The 15,570-nt window shown below is 39.9% G+C and overlaps 1 protein-coding gene across 20 annotated transcripts in view; it reads right to left on the bottom strand.

The window, feature by feature from the left end:
- The window catches only part of NCAM1 (neural cell adhesion molecule 1), a 314,944-nt gene that overhangs the window by 298,166 nt on the left and 1,208 nt on the right, over positions 1–15,570 (bottom strand). The gene's annotated exons all lie outside the window — the stretch shown is intronic.

Here is a 15,570-nt window from a genome sequence, read left to right as displayed (position 1 = left end):
TTTTTTCTCAGGCGCACTATTGGACTTCTTAGTGCATACACAATGCAAATAAGGCAAGCTTCCTTTCACAGAGTGATTAATATGCAAAGACAGCCTGCTTTTTTAGTAGGATGTGAAGAACCACCAACAAGCCTTTCTAAGCCCAGAGGTTTCTACAATTATTTCCACTGTTTATTTTTAAACAGAAGATTACACAATAACACCAAGCGCTTTAGCGCTAATTTGCCAATATTTTGTAAACAATGACAGTTTAGATTTTTAAACCTTTTGTATCATATTTAAATCAATGGTCAACTATTGATTCCAATGTATTAGTTGGTTTCCAAATCTAGGAAATTCACTTGCACAGGACAAGATTCAAGCTATACTTTCTTATTTAAAAACTGCACTTCATTTTTAAATAACAAATTATCTGTCTGGCGTGAACCTCTGGAAAACCTGTGATTTTTAACATTTATTATAAATTCCAAATTAAGACTAAGTAATGGCATTTTTTTCATGGTTAAAAACCCCAAAACCTGCTAGACAAATTCTAAAAGAGTTATAACATTAGAAATTACATTTCAACAGTAACCCATCAAACTTACAAAGCTTGCGATTTTTTTCAAATTATTATTAAATCCAATAAGGCTGTTTTGATAGAAAATTATTTTGAAATTTTCTCAATAAAACATTGCTACAAAAAAACCCAGAATCTTTGTAGAACAGATTACATACATATATGCACATTTAAGGAGCATTCCTAATCACATTATTTTCTTGGTGATTTTTTTAACCTAAGTTTCCAAGAAAAAGCAAACCTATCAGATAGGATTATTAGCCCTTCCTTAATCAAAATTTCACTTATCTTATCATTTTTGTTTTTGGACTCTCAACCTACAAAATCTTATCAAGCGATTTTAATCATAGAATCACCTGACATTTCCACTTAATGTTTTAAGCAAAAAAAATCATCCGCAACTCAAACATTTTTCTCTGGATATGAATTTTTGAATCAATGCATTAAATGTCAAAATGCAAATTTGATTTTTATGTTCATTTTTTAAAACCTCCATGGTGCAGTTTTAAGACAAGATTTTATACATGGATGAAATCTGTCACTTCAAATTGAATTTCTGTCAAAATATTTTTAAAATATATGTAGATCAGTACCTATCATGGCCTAAATCAAACCCACCTTCTTGCCAACTGTCCCAAATTCCGAGACAGGTGACTCTACCAGTCAATTATATCTGTATACTATCAGGTTTTCTATAGGATCAGATATTAGCATCATTTCAAGGATATCAGCTAGTCATTCAAGACATTTTGTTTCCTTGTGAAGTCCTAATGTCTAACTATCATAATCCTGGATTCCCTAGATAGCATCAAATATATAACTAACCCCACCAAATTCATCTGTAAGTTGTTTTTTTCCTTTGTACTGTGAAATTCTAAATTTACTTGCCGGGGTCGGTGGCTCAGCCTGTAATCCCGTGCCTTGGGAGGCCGAGGTGAGTAAATTGCCTGAGCCCGCGGGTTCGAGACCTGCTTGGGCAACTTGGCAAGCCCTCATCTCTACAATAAATCAAAAAAATTAGCCGGGCGTGGTACAGCGCGCCTGTCGTTCCAGCTACTTGGAAGGCTGAGGTGGAAGGATCGCCGGAGCCCAGCAAGTCGAGGCTGCGGTGGCCGGGAGCGGCCACTGCACTCCAGTCTGGGCGACAGAGTGAGACTCCAACTCAAAAAAATAAATAAATACATACATACATAAATTCTAAATTTAAAAATTTGTAATTGAAAAGGAAAAGTATGAATTTATTTGTTCTAGACTATAAATATATAAAAGTAGGAAAGCAAAGACTAAATTAACAGTGGAACTAGTCATTTTAAATCTTTCATGTTGAGCATGTTAAAAGAGTATATAATTTTTAACCCACTTAGACAAACAAAAAGCTTAGTATTTAGAAATGCATACATAAATTGTCAAAATAATTACATATATTTATAATTTGTTTTCTTAAAATATCTCCAAATATACATTTATTATTGCTGTTTAAATAAAATAATGTAGCTGTCTGAGGTTTGTCTGTGACAGTCATTCTCTTAATATTGCAAAGGGCAGCAAAAATATAACTCAGTAATATATTGATTTACCTCCCAGCGACTTCAAAAGGATCTTCTGTGAAAACCTCTAGAACACCGAATAATAAATGATTATCCTGGTTTCTTACTGAGATGCAAAACTACTCTTAAATACCTAAGTCAATTACTGTGTGAAATGTTTGTCTTCTAAAAACAATACTTGTATACAACTTGGCTTTAAAGAAATACAAACAATAAAAATAGTATTTTTATGAGAAGGAAGGAGAATTAACTGCTTTTATGACCAGTCTTCTTAATTGAGTCTGACTGGTAATTTAAATTCTGATTCTAAAGTCAATTTAGCTAAAAATGACCTCAAATGGTAATCTAGGGCAGTTAACTGACTCACTTTCAATCTCTTATCTTCAAAGAAAATCACATAATGTCCCTTTTTTGTTTCATTATGACAGATGGCTTTCTTTGATGAAACTTTTAAATTTTAAACATGTGATGAGTAACTTTAAGTTATATACACAAAGGGAAAACAATCTAAGAGAGGAATAAATAACTCATAGTTGTCATTTCCTGACATTTCAAGGTTGCTTTGGTGTCATTCTACAGGAATAAATACTGCGAAGGTAACCACAACCAGTTTAGAGCATGGTAAATAATTTTTCATAGAGCTACTTAATATATGCATCTTTTACTCCCAACTCCTAGACCAACTACACAAAACTAAGAGTTAGTCTATAAAGCCTGAACTAAGTGAAGGCTTCTGGTAAACCTCTACTACCCAACATGGGCCATGACCACTTGCTCTTGTTCTGTTTCCCAGCATCCCTACCAAGCCCATGTCTTCATTTCCAAGAAATGTGGAATCTCAGGCCACATGTGGAATCTCTTGAGCACTCTGAAGTTTGGAAAAGTTTCCTCAAAAATCTGTGACTGGCATTAACTCTTTGAATTGTCAATCCCTTGATATTGCCTTACCATTCCTTTTCTTAGGACTTTGCCTTTGAATCACTCATTGAGCATTTTACTTTCCCCTTAAGAACTCTGCAAACTTATTTCATTCTCAACAATTCTGTATCAAAACCTGTGAGATAAAAGATTTCAAGTCTGCTTTGGATTGCAGTGGGTTCTGAGTCTGCTCCAAAATTAAAACCAATACGTGCTCTCATACAACTAACTTCAAACACACACACACACACACACACACACACACACACACACACACACACACACACACGAGACTGTAAGCTACAGGAGGGTATCAGCCATGCATCTCTTCTCCCATCTCCCCTTCACCCCAGTAGAAGACTGGATTTTTATTAATGAAGAGGTGAACCAGATGGACTTTGTTCTTGGGGATACCAGGCATTGCTGATGACAGAAGGATCCTCCTGAAAATAGGAGGATTAAATGAAATCTTGACCACTAAAGAAAAGCTTCACAATCCATTTCTCCCACTTAGTTTAGAGGAATAACAACAGTCAGACTTATAATCTCTTTATTCTATTAAATGGACCCACCCAAGAGAAAATATCAACAATAATGAATGGATGTGGACAACCAACACCGGACAGGCCAGGTCTCTGCTCATTTTCCCAGAGTGATGCCACCCACACAGAGCCCTGCAGCTTTTCAATGTCTCACTCTTTACTAATAGACAGTTAAGGATCATTAGAATGTAAGGAGTGAAGTGAAACAATAAGAAACACAGGAGGAGGCACTAAAGCAAACATAATACAGAGGAACTCAGAGGAAAAGAGACAATACAGGAAGCAGGGAAAGTTCTACAGTCCTCCTCAGTAACATAAAAGATACTGCATCAAGAAAGAGAAGGGTGCTGTGCTGGCTATTCGGAGGTTTCTTTTCCTTACTTCTTCAACTTCAAAGAATTAAGGTTGCTGGATAAGCGACTTCCAGATTAATGAAGTGTCACCAAGATGATTTTTAGTAGCAAACATTACTTAAATATACTAACTGTTATGGCTCTATCACTGCTGGAGAATTGACACTTCGGAGGTTAACCCTATGCAAATAGAAAGGAAAATCTATATAAACCAATTTGATTTTTTAAATGCTACTTTTCTCAAAATCAAGATCTACTAGACTTTGCTTTCACAGGAGATAAAACAGCTATGCCATCAGCCATGGCATTTCTAACTCAGACGCAATTCATGGTGATCCTGAACTCTCGGAAAATGAACACTAAATGGAAAAATGTGATTCTCATTATAATCAATACTTAAATACAACATTAACTGTATATTCCTTCACTGTGAACTTTAGAAGATGGAAAGGAAATGGGAAGAAAAAAAAATTACAGAGCTTACTATGTGCCAGACAATTGTATAAACTACCTCATTTCACCCTCACAATAACCCTATTAGGTGGGTATTATCCCTGATTCACAGATAAATAAACTGACCGTTGGAGAGATTATATAACTGGCTCAAGGACAAGGAAAGCAGGAAAGCCACGATTCAAAATGCAGGTTTGATACCAAAGGCTCGTGGGTGCTCCCTGCAATATGCATTACCTCCACGGCCCCAAAGGGAGACATCAAAGCAGGAAAGGAAGGTCATTTGTAATCATCAACCCAAATCAAAGAGCTCGCATTGGATTTACATCTTCTCATGCCCATGATGACAGATTTTTAAGGCTGCCATCTCGTACCCCAAATCCAATTCTCATATAGCAATTGCAGCTTAGCTGATGATTGGCAGATTCTCATGTGAACAGAAGGAACACTCAAATAAATATGAATAAGAGAACATTAGAAAAGTAATCAATCACTCCTTTGCTGATCTGATAAAAACAATGCGTCCAATTTGTGACATACAGAACAAGCTTCAAAAGAGTTCACTATACACAGATTTTTTATAATAAAGGTATGAATACCATAAGCAATGATGTAAGAAGACAAAACTGTATCTAGGAATAATCAACTCACATGATAAATGCAGTCACGGGGGGGTGGGGGGAGAAACCCTAACTCAATTCATTTCCTCTCTTGTGAATTCATCCCATCATCCTTTGCAAAGGTAGTTCATCATCTTCCCCAGGCTTTGGCTCTTTCCTTGTGATGCTCAGTTCAAAGATCCCAGATGCTATCCCTCAACCTACCAGCCCTTCTTTCCTTCTTTTTGGTCGAGTGTCCAGGATATCAGCGCTTCCTCAGTCTTTGACTCTAAGTAAAACACTGGAATTTCACTTTCATCTGAAATCACTCTGAGGTCACAAAGCCACAGTTTCTGCTTAATTCTCATCTTCTTTACACTTTTAACCACGTTAAGTACTGCTGCCCTCATTTTTTACTGCGCTATTTGTTTTACAGCTGGATATAAAGCAATATATGCTCATTATAGAAAGCTCAGACAATATAAAAATAAATTTACCTTCTTCCAGTCTTGATGAGGGAAAGAGTAAAAGAGTTATTTTTCTTTAACAGGATTGTGATTATATCCATATAGACTATTTGTTTCCAACTTTTTTCCCCTTCATATTATTATACTTTTCTAGCCCAGACATTCACACCACTAAGCTCTGGTTTTCTTCATTTGTTCAGTATTACTTTCTGAGTTATAGACAAGATACCATTCTACATGCTACATAAGTGATACAACATCAATAATTCTGGGTGTAGTAAAGACTCCACAAAGTATCAAGTATAATTCATAGTGTTTCCTTTTCAATGAAAGAGTAAGCATACAGACTACTACAACCTTTGAATCTTCTTGGTCTCCCTCCAGCTACCTCCCAAACACGCAGCACACATTTCTACCTCACTCATTCTTCCTCTCAACAGCACAAAACCCTCCCTTCAAAGCCTCTTTCAACTCTCATTTATGTTATGAGGAGTTCTCCAACCACTCCTGGTTCCCAGGCAAGCTTTATCCTGCTTCTGAAATCTTAGATGCCTCATATTTTGACTGTCGAGGCTACCTGGTATTCCCAGTTCTCTTTTTATTCTCAAATAGAGAGTAAGTTTTCTGAAGTCAAGGTATATATCTTAGGGCATGGTGACATATTTCTGTAGCCCCAGCTACTTGGGAAGCTAAAGCAGAAACCTAGGAGTTTGGGATTAACCTGGGCAACATAATAAAACCCCATTTCAAAAAATAATAATAACCAGAGATACAGGGTTGGCTTGGGTTTTGTCACACCCTGTAGCTAACAAACTGCTTAAATGCACTGTCAGTAATTTTGTTGTCATTTTTTCCCCCTCCCTCTCGACCCACTAAGTTTCTATCTTGAACCTTCTGAAGTTCTCTCTCCACTATGGTCTGCTTCACCCTCTCTCCCATCCTAAATTCTTCTCTCTATGACAGTAGCTTTTTTTTTTTTTTTTTTTGAGTTGGAGTCTCACTCTGTCACCCAGACTGGAGTGCAGTGGCACGCTCCCGGACACCGCAGCCTCAACCTGCTGGGCTCTGGCGATCCTTCTACCTCAGCCTTCCAGGTAGCTGGAACTACAGGCGTGCGCTACCATGCCCAGCTAATTTTTGATTTATTGTAGAGATGAGGTCTCGCCAAGTTGCCCAGGCGGGTCTCGAACCCGCGGGCTCAGGCAATCCACTCACCTCAGCCTCCCAAAGTGCTGGGATTACAGGCTGAACCACCGAGCCCGGCTGACAGTAGACCTCAGCCACACTACACTTTCCATCACAACCAAGTTACATATTATACACACACACACACACACACACACACACACACACATACACACACACACACACACACACACACACAAACTGAAACAAAATTTCCTCTAAGCAATACTTACCTTTACAATAGAAAACATTCCATCCCTCTTTCCTTCTCTCCTTCCTCCCTCCCTTCCTTTCCTTCCTTTCTTCTTCCCTTCTTCCTTCTTTCTTTTTTAATGTGTATAGAGGTCAGCTAATTAGATTACATCACCCACAGTTTGAAAAATACTGACCTGCAGGGGTCTCCATGGCTCAGCCTGTAATTCCAGCACTTTGGGAGGCTGAGGCAAGAGTATTGCCTGAGGCTGCGGGGTTTGAGACAGCCTGGGCAACTTGGTGAGACCTCATCTCTACAATAAATCAAAATTAGCCGGGCGTGGTAGCACACACCTGTACACTTGGATGGCTACATCCAGCTACTTGGATGGCTGAGGAGGAAGGATGGTCTGAGCCCAGCAGGGCAATGCTGGAGTGGTTGTGAGAGTGCCACTCACTACACTTCATCCTGGGTGACAAAGTGAGATTCCAACGCAAACCAAAAAAAGAAGAAAGAAAGAAAGAAAGAAAGAAAGAAAGACAGAAAGAAAGAAGAAAGGAAGGAAGGAAGGAAGGAAGGAAGGAAGGAAGGAAGGAAAGAAAGAAAGAAAGAAAGAAAGAAAGAAAGAAAGAAAGAAAGAAAGAAAGAAAGAAAAATATTGACCTATGAGTTAAGATATCAGTATACCTAAACTTCTAAAACCTAGAGTGTGTCTTAATTTCCCCAACCTATTGACAGCACCATGATTATTTCATTCCCTCGAGTTTGTAACTTTAGAAATCTTTCTCTCAGTCATCTACTATTTGGGATCTTTCATCTATCCTTGTTGGTTGATTTGTCATTTCTAAAATCTCAGCTATACATACCTCTTTTATCCTTATCCAAAGTCATTACAAGTGTATCTTTCCAAAATTATCTACTTTATAAAATATATCACAGTTGGGGTTCTTTAGTCTAACAAGCACCTCTGGCAGGACATAAAATTTAATTAAAAAAATTTTTTTCAGCTACATGTTTATTAATAAAAGGTATAACTGAAATATTTTCATTTACAATGCATTTCACATATATTATCTTATTTCATTATATTCAAATGAGAACATTATAGTTGAAAGAGGTTAAGCAACTTATATAAATTCATTTGGCTGGCTAGTAACAGTAGATTCTTGAACCCAGATCTCTTCAATCTAAGCTCAACTGTGTCTTTTCCCCACATGCAAGTCTTCCTACTAACTAAACAAGATTGTTTCCTTAGACTTCACTGGCCTCCATCAGGTTTAACGGGCTCCCCTTATCCCAGCATCTAAATTCGCCATCATCTAGCTGATGTCTCCCACAGTAACACAAATCCTTTCACTAACCCTGTATTTTGTCCAGCCACTAGGGCAGATGCTACATAACAGTAGCCCTCGGCCTTTTTGGCATCAGGGACCGGTGTCCTGGAAGACAATTTTTCTAGGGGACTGGGGGACGGATCATCATCAAGCATTAGAACCTAGATCCTTGCATGCACAGTTAACATAAGGTTCGTGCTCCTGTGAGAATTTAACAGGCCTGATTTGACAGAAGGCAGAGCCCTGCTCATCAGCCGCTCACCTCCTGCTGTGCGCCCCAATTCTTATCAGGCCAGGAACCCACACAGGTACACCGCCTGGGGTTTGGGGATCCCTGCTATAGACAACCAAAATGCCCTTCAAGTGCTGTGTTGAGCCCCACCCATTTTAACAACTCTCTGCTAATTCGCAGCTAGCCCCAAACACAGAACCTGGCACAGCACATGTTCGGTGGCTATTGCTGACTATCCTTGTAGATTTTTTTTTTTAAATATGGTTTCTCTAACGTCTCCATTAGCACCCCTCTTTTTTGTGTGGCAGTTAAGATTCTAGTATGGCCTGCCCCAAGATCCCACGGTCCCTGCTCTTCAACAGCAATCCTTTGGCCAGACCCATCTCCCCCTACAGGGAAACAGGCCCCTCCCTCCTGTTCATCCTTAAGTCCCTGATCAAGTTCCAGATCAAGTACAGAATTTCCACACCTCTTTTCAGACGTTAAAAACAATCAAGATGATTTCTGCCTCTCTAAGCAATTCTCATGACCATTAACTGTCTCATCACCTATACCTCTAGCCTCTTTCACGACGTCTTAAAGGTCTGAATGACATGTTCTCTCTCCAGCCCCTGAAAGTTTCTGCAAGGCCAGTATAGTATTCTTAAATTGATATATGTTTTCCTCAGCCTCTAGGCGCAGAACTTTGCACATCATATTCTCATTACCATATGCCTTTTTAACAAGCGTTTCCAATAAAATCTCCTTTCTAGATGAACTTTTTAATTCACACGTATTGAACACACACTTCATATCTGCTTTACATATGTGATTTTATAAACTCACCGAAACCCACAACGGAGGTGTCATAAATCCCATGTTACAGATGGAGAAACCATTTCAGAACATCAGCCATTTGCAGGGCATGAACGGCCACGGTTCATCCAGACCTGCTGGACTCCACAGCTTCTCCACCAATCACTCCCTCTTCCTTCAGTCCCACTCAGTCAGTCCAGAAGCCTTGAGAACTCACGTTTGGTTGGCATAATAAATAATGATCTCTATTTCTGAAAGGGATGAAATGCAGCCAGCTAATGCAAGGTATGGTCCCAACTCCACTTGCATAAGTCACTTAAGCTTTCTCAGTCTGTTTCCATGTCAAGACTTAAGGCCGTCTGACCTTATAGAATTGTTTCCCTCCTAATCTCTGTCTGTCTACTCCTTCCCATGTATCCTCACACTGTTCCCCAAACACGACTGCACTCAAGTCTTGACCACTGCTCGGGCTGGTTGCTCTGTCTGAATCGTCCCTTCTTCCTGCTCCATCTAATGATAGCAAACTCATCCCCAAGTCCAGCTCCAGGGAGTCTCAAGCAGAATTAATCGCTTCCTTCCTTGTGGTCCAGTGGCATTTAATTCATACTTCTGTTTATAAGTATAATATGTCTCTCCCTCGCTCTAGGTGGTAAGGCTTAGAGGCAGAGGCGTGTCTTCCTGGACTTTATAACCTGAAACCTGGCACAATTCCTGAAGCTATTTGACCTTTTGAAGGCTTCAGGAAAGTTTGTTGAATTAAGGAATTCAGGAATGTTTGTTGTAATTCAACGTTTGTTGAATCAAGTAGTCAATCAATCATGCCCTAAAATGAGAATACCATCTGTTCTTCCGATTTTCCAGAGCTGTTTATATGTTACATTCTCATCTCCCCAGTCACCCAGTCCCCCTGACGATCTCTCACAGGACCCTGTTTTTCCTTAGTTTTCAAAATCTGAATAGGTAATTATGCATATGTGTGTTCTGCTTTATTAATGTCTATATTTCTCTGCACTAAAAGACTGGACGCTCTGGAAAGTGAAAGAATGTGTGTTTAGTTCATCACTGTATTCTTAGTACTCAGCACAGAGCAAGTGTTCGATATTTGCTGAATGAATGGTGTGAAGATTAAATAATATAATGCATAGCAAAGTGTTTTGTAAACCATATAGTGATGATTAACATATAATTATTGGTATTATATATTCAGTTTAATCTTCTTTTCTATAGCTAAAACAAAATCTTCAGTCTCTTCTCCAATATCGTATGCTCTTAGTTGGCAAAACTCCTCCTTGCCCTGCCAATCGGGCACTTACTTCTAACTCATTTGAATAATAAGAGCAATTGCTTTATTTTATTCTAGTTAGTCATTTACAAAAATATCAGTAGTAAAAAAAAATACCAAATCAGCTCAGACCTCAGTTAAGATTTTTCTGCAAAATAAAATTGAACTACTTCTTTTCAGAAGTGAACTCTGACTTCAATTCATGATTCCAATCTTCAAAGCGCTACACAAACAACCTTTAGGAGGTATATGCTTAATAAACTGGAACAATTAGCTTATAGTCTCAAGCAAGTGGGTCCAAGTAGACTAAAGAACAGTTGCAAAAGCAGGGCTGGATGTTTCCAGGGTTCCCCAATTTCACAGGCTTCTTTCAAGATTCTGAGGAATGGGGATCCAGCGATGTATTATCATGGTCAAGTGTTTATTACATTTTGCAAAAGCAAGCCAGTTTTGCATCTTCCTTTAAAAAGGACCTCAAAATTGTGTACCCATCAGGTCCCACAAAACCTAGATCCACCCTTATGCTAATGGATTTCAACCTTACAATCAGGCTACTTTTCTCTCTAAAGTATTCACAACCGAAATGAGTGTGAGGGCATATTTAGCAACCAACCTTTCCTAATCATTGAAGAAGTCCTGTTCTCATAATATCTTTTCAAGAATACTCCTAAAAAGAGGACACCATGCCTAAATAATTATTTTTTTTTCTAGATCCCCATACATTCCTCATTAATAAACACAGCTTACATGCACTGAAGTCCCAAGATCTCCAAAATATTCACAACAGCTCTAACAATCAGGCATTAATAATTTTCCTCTCTCACAGAACAGGAAACTGACACTTGCATAAGTTACATAACCCGTCCAAGATCAGGCGGCTAGTAAGGGCTGGAGTTCCAACCTAAGCGCTATGCTCTACTCCTCCCAGGATTCCTTGACAGCAGAAATTATGTCATCTCATCCCTTTGTGATTCCCTACGGAGACGATGATAAAAAGCTGGCACTCAGTGAACATATTTGATCAACTATTTAAGAGAATACCTAATGGAACAGGACCCCAAACAGTGTGACAGCACTACGAATATTCCTTAATGATGAGGTAACCAGATAGTAAAGGAAGAGATTAATGTACAATAAAGGGTATTTTACACTTTATCTCAGGAATACACAAAACAGAAAACAGAAGCTCAGATGCTGCCAGTGTTTGCAGCTACAAATCAAAAAGTGCTCAGTGAGAGTGCCCAGTGGGAATGCAGGTTATATAGAAGCCTTTTCAATCACATCGGCCACACGATCTTTGAATTCAAGAAACCACCACACATACTTGGATGAAAAAGAATGCATAACGGGCTTATTAAAATTTGTTTTCCAAAAGTACACATACACAAGATAGACCCAATGGCTCATCCTTTTAGGGCAGGCCCCTTGACATCTCCAATTGCTCACAAGCTAAATGAATACTGCAGGAAGGGAAACGCGTGTCCACCCAACTGAAAATCCGTTAACTCAGTGTCTGCCTGTAGACATGGCCTAAGAGCGTTTTAAGTGTAATGTATTGAAACTGCCTGAAAGGCCGCCATTTGGCACCCAGACCAACATCAAAAGGCATTGCTCCTAATGAGCATCTGCAGCTGAGAGACAGTATTTCGACAACATGAAATGAAAGGGCAGAATGGCACCACTGCCAGCGCCAAATAATTTACATCCCTTTACCGCAGCAAATGGTTTTAAGGTTTGGCACCAAGAGTTAATAACAAAAAGGGCTAGAGGTGGCATGACAATGACCTTCAGTTTGACTTCTGTGTTCTGTTGCCCCAAGGAATCAGCATATCTACCCGTTTTACTGAAAACTGTCCCACCACGGTGTTTTTTAATAGTAAAAACTCTGGAGTTCATAGAAATCTACTCGTTAGGATTCGGAGAGGTTCTAGGCATTTCCTCCTTTCTGAAAGGCCATGTTTTACAATATTGCTCAGAGACTCACTGAGTGTATGAAGAACTGAATAAAATAATCTCCTTATGAATTTTACTCAGAATTCTTTCTTTTCAACCAAAGGAATCCTAGCCTGAGTCATTTTTATTCAAAGCTCCAGTGACCTCATTTTATATAACCACTTGATTAATATTTTCAATTGCATTTAATTTGCAACCCAGTTTTAAGATGAGTAAAATGCTCCTTGTAGTTTGCTGCCATGTCTGTTAAAGTTCCAGACATTCCATAGCCTATTTGTTAGATTGCTAAACTGAAGTATGAACAATTAGGAAATTTACATTTAAATATTTACCTTGACACCATGCAACATTTGTGTGCTCAAAAACTCAATACTTAAGTAGTACAGGAGAGCCTTTAAAAAATGTCTTTGTCTCCTCCCAGGTCGTGACTGTCCCTGCAGACTGATGGGGGCAGGTGTAGGCCCTTCTCCCCCTGCCCGCCAATTGGTTCTGCTCTCCATCACCACGAACCCAAGATCGTCAGGAAAAGTTCAAACCGTTCTTTAGCAACAGGTAGTCAATCACTTATTTTACACTAAGGAAGGACTGTCGGTAAAATGTCTTTGGAGGGCTGCCAGTAGAACTGAAGCCACTTTCAGTCTGGAGAGCGGCCACAGTTCTTTAACACTGAAGACGAAAATATGGGGAATTCATCAAGCTAATTCTTAATAGAGGCTTCATTGCCTTGAAAAAGTAAGTGGCTGCATCCAAAATTCCAAAGTCCATATTTCAAGCAGTGTAAAGTTTACAAAATGCTGTCTATAATTTGAGAAACAGTTCTGTAGGGAACAAAAAGATCTGTCCCGTCTAACAGATTTTGAATGACAAAACAGTGCTGTTTATTTTGAATGAGCAATTAAGACATTGTTCCCTGTGACAGAAAAATATAGATATAGGTTACTTACATCAAACTGCATATTACCTATCTGAGGAATTCAATTAATGATAAATGGATTCCAAAGAGAAACATTATGCAAAACTCTTCAAGTTTGGGGGTTCTGACTACATTTTCCTTCTTACTGTTGCCTTGAGTAAATATTCATATCCCTTGCAAATAGCACGCCCACACATTTTATTTTAGGGTTTTTTTTTTGGAGTATTTTGGGCCATTACTATATTAATTCTTACACTATCAAGCTCAAGAAACCAGTCACCAGTTAAGTCAACAAATTCTTAGCGTAGTCAATTAACTTAGGAAGATTTAGAGGATCTTCCTTTACTAAGCAAGGATATGTCCTTCTATTTTCTGCTATTCCAATATATACTTTTTGACATCCTGGATAAAGGAATCTGGAAAGAAGTCATCAAGTTCAATAATTTGAGGGACGAGGGAGGGAGCTTCGTGAAAAATTAACTTAAAAAACAATGCAAGACTAATGAAAACTCAGCCAGGTTGATAGATCTTTAACTCAAAATCTTAAATAAATGTTAGGTCATGCTTTTTCCCTTTAAAAAAAAAAAAACTCTGTTGAATTTTAAATAAATCTCAGCAATTTTTAATATTTTTAAATATGCTAATATTTATTACAAGAAGATAATCTTTTGGGGGGTTTGGATAGAGTTGTGAAAGGTTTTCCACATTCTGTAATAGACTTTATTACATTCAGTTGATTTTGTTCAAAAAGACACATCTCCTATCGTAAAATGAAAATAAAAAATACAGTTCACTACAACAGCGTTTACAGAAAACTTTGCTGAAATGCATACTAATTCAGTGATGGATATTACATATGCTTTATTGGTATGCTATCTTTCGTAAGGTAGTAAAGATGTTCTTTGTCCTTAATCAGGTGCTATTCTGATAGAAACCCAATCCTATCCATTCCGTTGCTCTTGCAAGTTAAATGGGCAGACGATTGTCAAATTATCAAGCAAACATGTGACTTAACCATTCCAGATCGTTCAAATAATTTTTCCATACAACATGCAAAATTGCCACTAGAATACACTCAAATTTTCTATGCAATTCCACAATCTCTCATTGTATTCCTAAGGAGGAGAAAACACCCAAATGAGAGAGGGGCAGTAGACCTGACTCATGTGATTTATTAAGATTAGCATACCTTACATCTAAATTTTCATATTTTCACTTAGTGCAGCTCAGACCCTGAATGATCATTGCTCCTGGGGATGCTACAGCACTTGAGGCCAAGAAACGGAAAACACACACACACACACTAAAACCCACACACATGCATGGGTGTGTTACATCGTTTTTATTATCGCCCTGACCCATTTGACTTAAATCCTTCCATTAAAAAAAAAAAAACCATAGTAGAAACCGTATCTTAATAGTAAATTATCTATCCTTGGAAAACCATTCCACTTCTTTCTTTTGTTGAGCAACCTTGTGTTTCAGGGTCTGCCTTCTTCCCATCCTCAACGTACTGGAGCTGGGAAAGAGGACGCTTTCACTCCAGGGAACACTGATCAGAATACCATCCTTGCCGGGCATCCACAAACATCCCGATGTGGGATTTCCCGGGCGTGTACTCGCCTGCAACTCCCACGGGATTCAAACACTGAAGGCTACACCCATCGCGATGATGAAAAGGACAACCAGAAGATCCTCCAGAAGCCCCACCAAAGATCCGGTCTCCACTGCCACGCCCCCACCCAGAGGGGAGGCTGTCCCCAACCCACACACGCCGGAGCACCGCGGAGATCCACGCGCCCAGCGGAAAAGGGCATGGCCGCGGCGGCCCGGGCCAGGTGTAGGGGGAATATCGAGGCTTGGTCGCCAGCCCCGGAGCCCCGCCGAGGCCTCGCCCCTGCCCCGCCCCGCTTCCAGCGTCCCCCCCCGCCCGCGGACGGCCGGTCAGCGCAGGCGCGCGGGTGCGCCCTGCCCGGGTGCCCTCCCGGGCGACGCGCTCAGGCAGGGTCGCCGCGGCGCCGGTGTGTGCTGGAAGGGGCGTGGGATGCTCCCGGGCGGCGTGGAAGAGACGAGAGTGGGCGAGCACCCGCGATCCGGAGCAGGAGACCTGGCGACCACCTGGTCTCCGTTTATGTCCTCGGAAACTGCCGGGCAGGCGAGGCACCGGCCTCGGGGCGGGGTGGCCCGGCGGGGGGTGAGCGAGACCGTTAGCCTGGAACCCCGGGAGGCCGTGCCGGCCGCTCCG

This window comes from Carlito syrichta, unplaced genomic scaffold (genome assembly GCF_000164805.1).
Source record: "Carlito syrichta isolate Samal-C Ts95f unplaced genomic scaffold, Tarsius_syrichta-2.0.1 Scaffold301195, whole genome shotgun sequence".
Classification (NCBI taxonomy): Eukaryota; Metazoa; Chordata; class Mammalia; order Primates; family Tarsiidae; genus Carlito; species Carlito syrichta.
The sequence above is the reverse complement of the archived record's forward strand: the minus strand, read 5'-3'. Positions and strand labels throughout refer to the sequence as shown.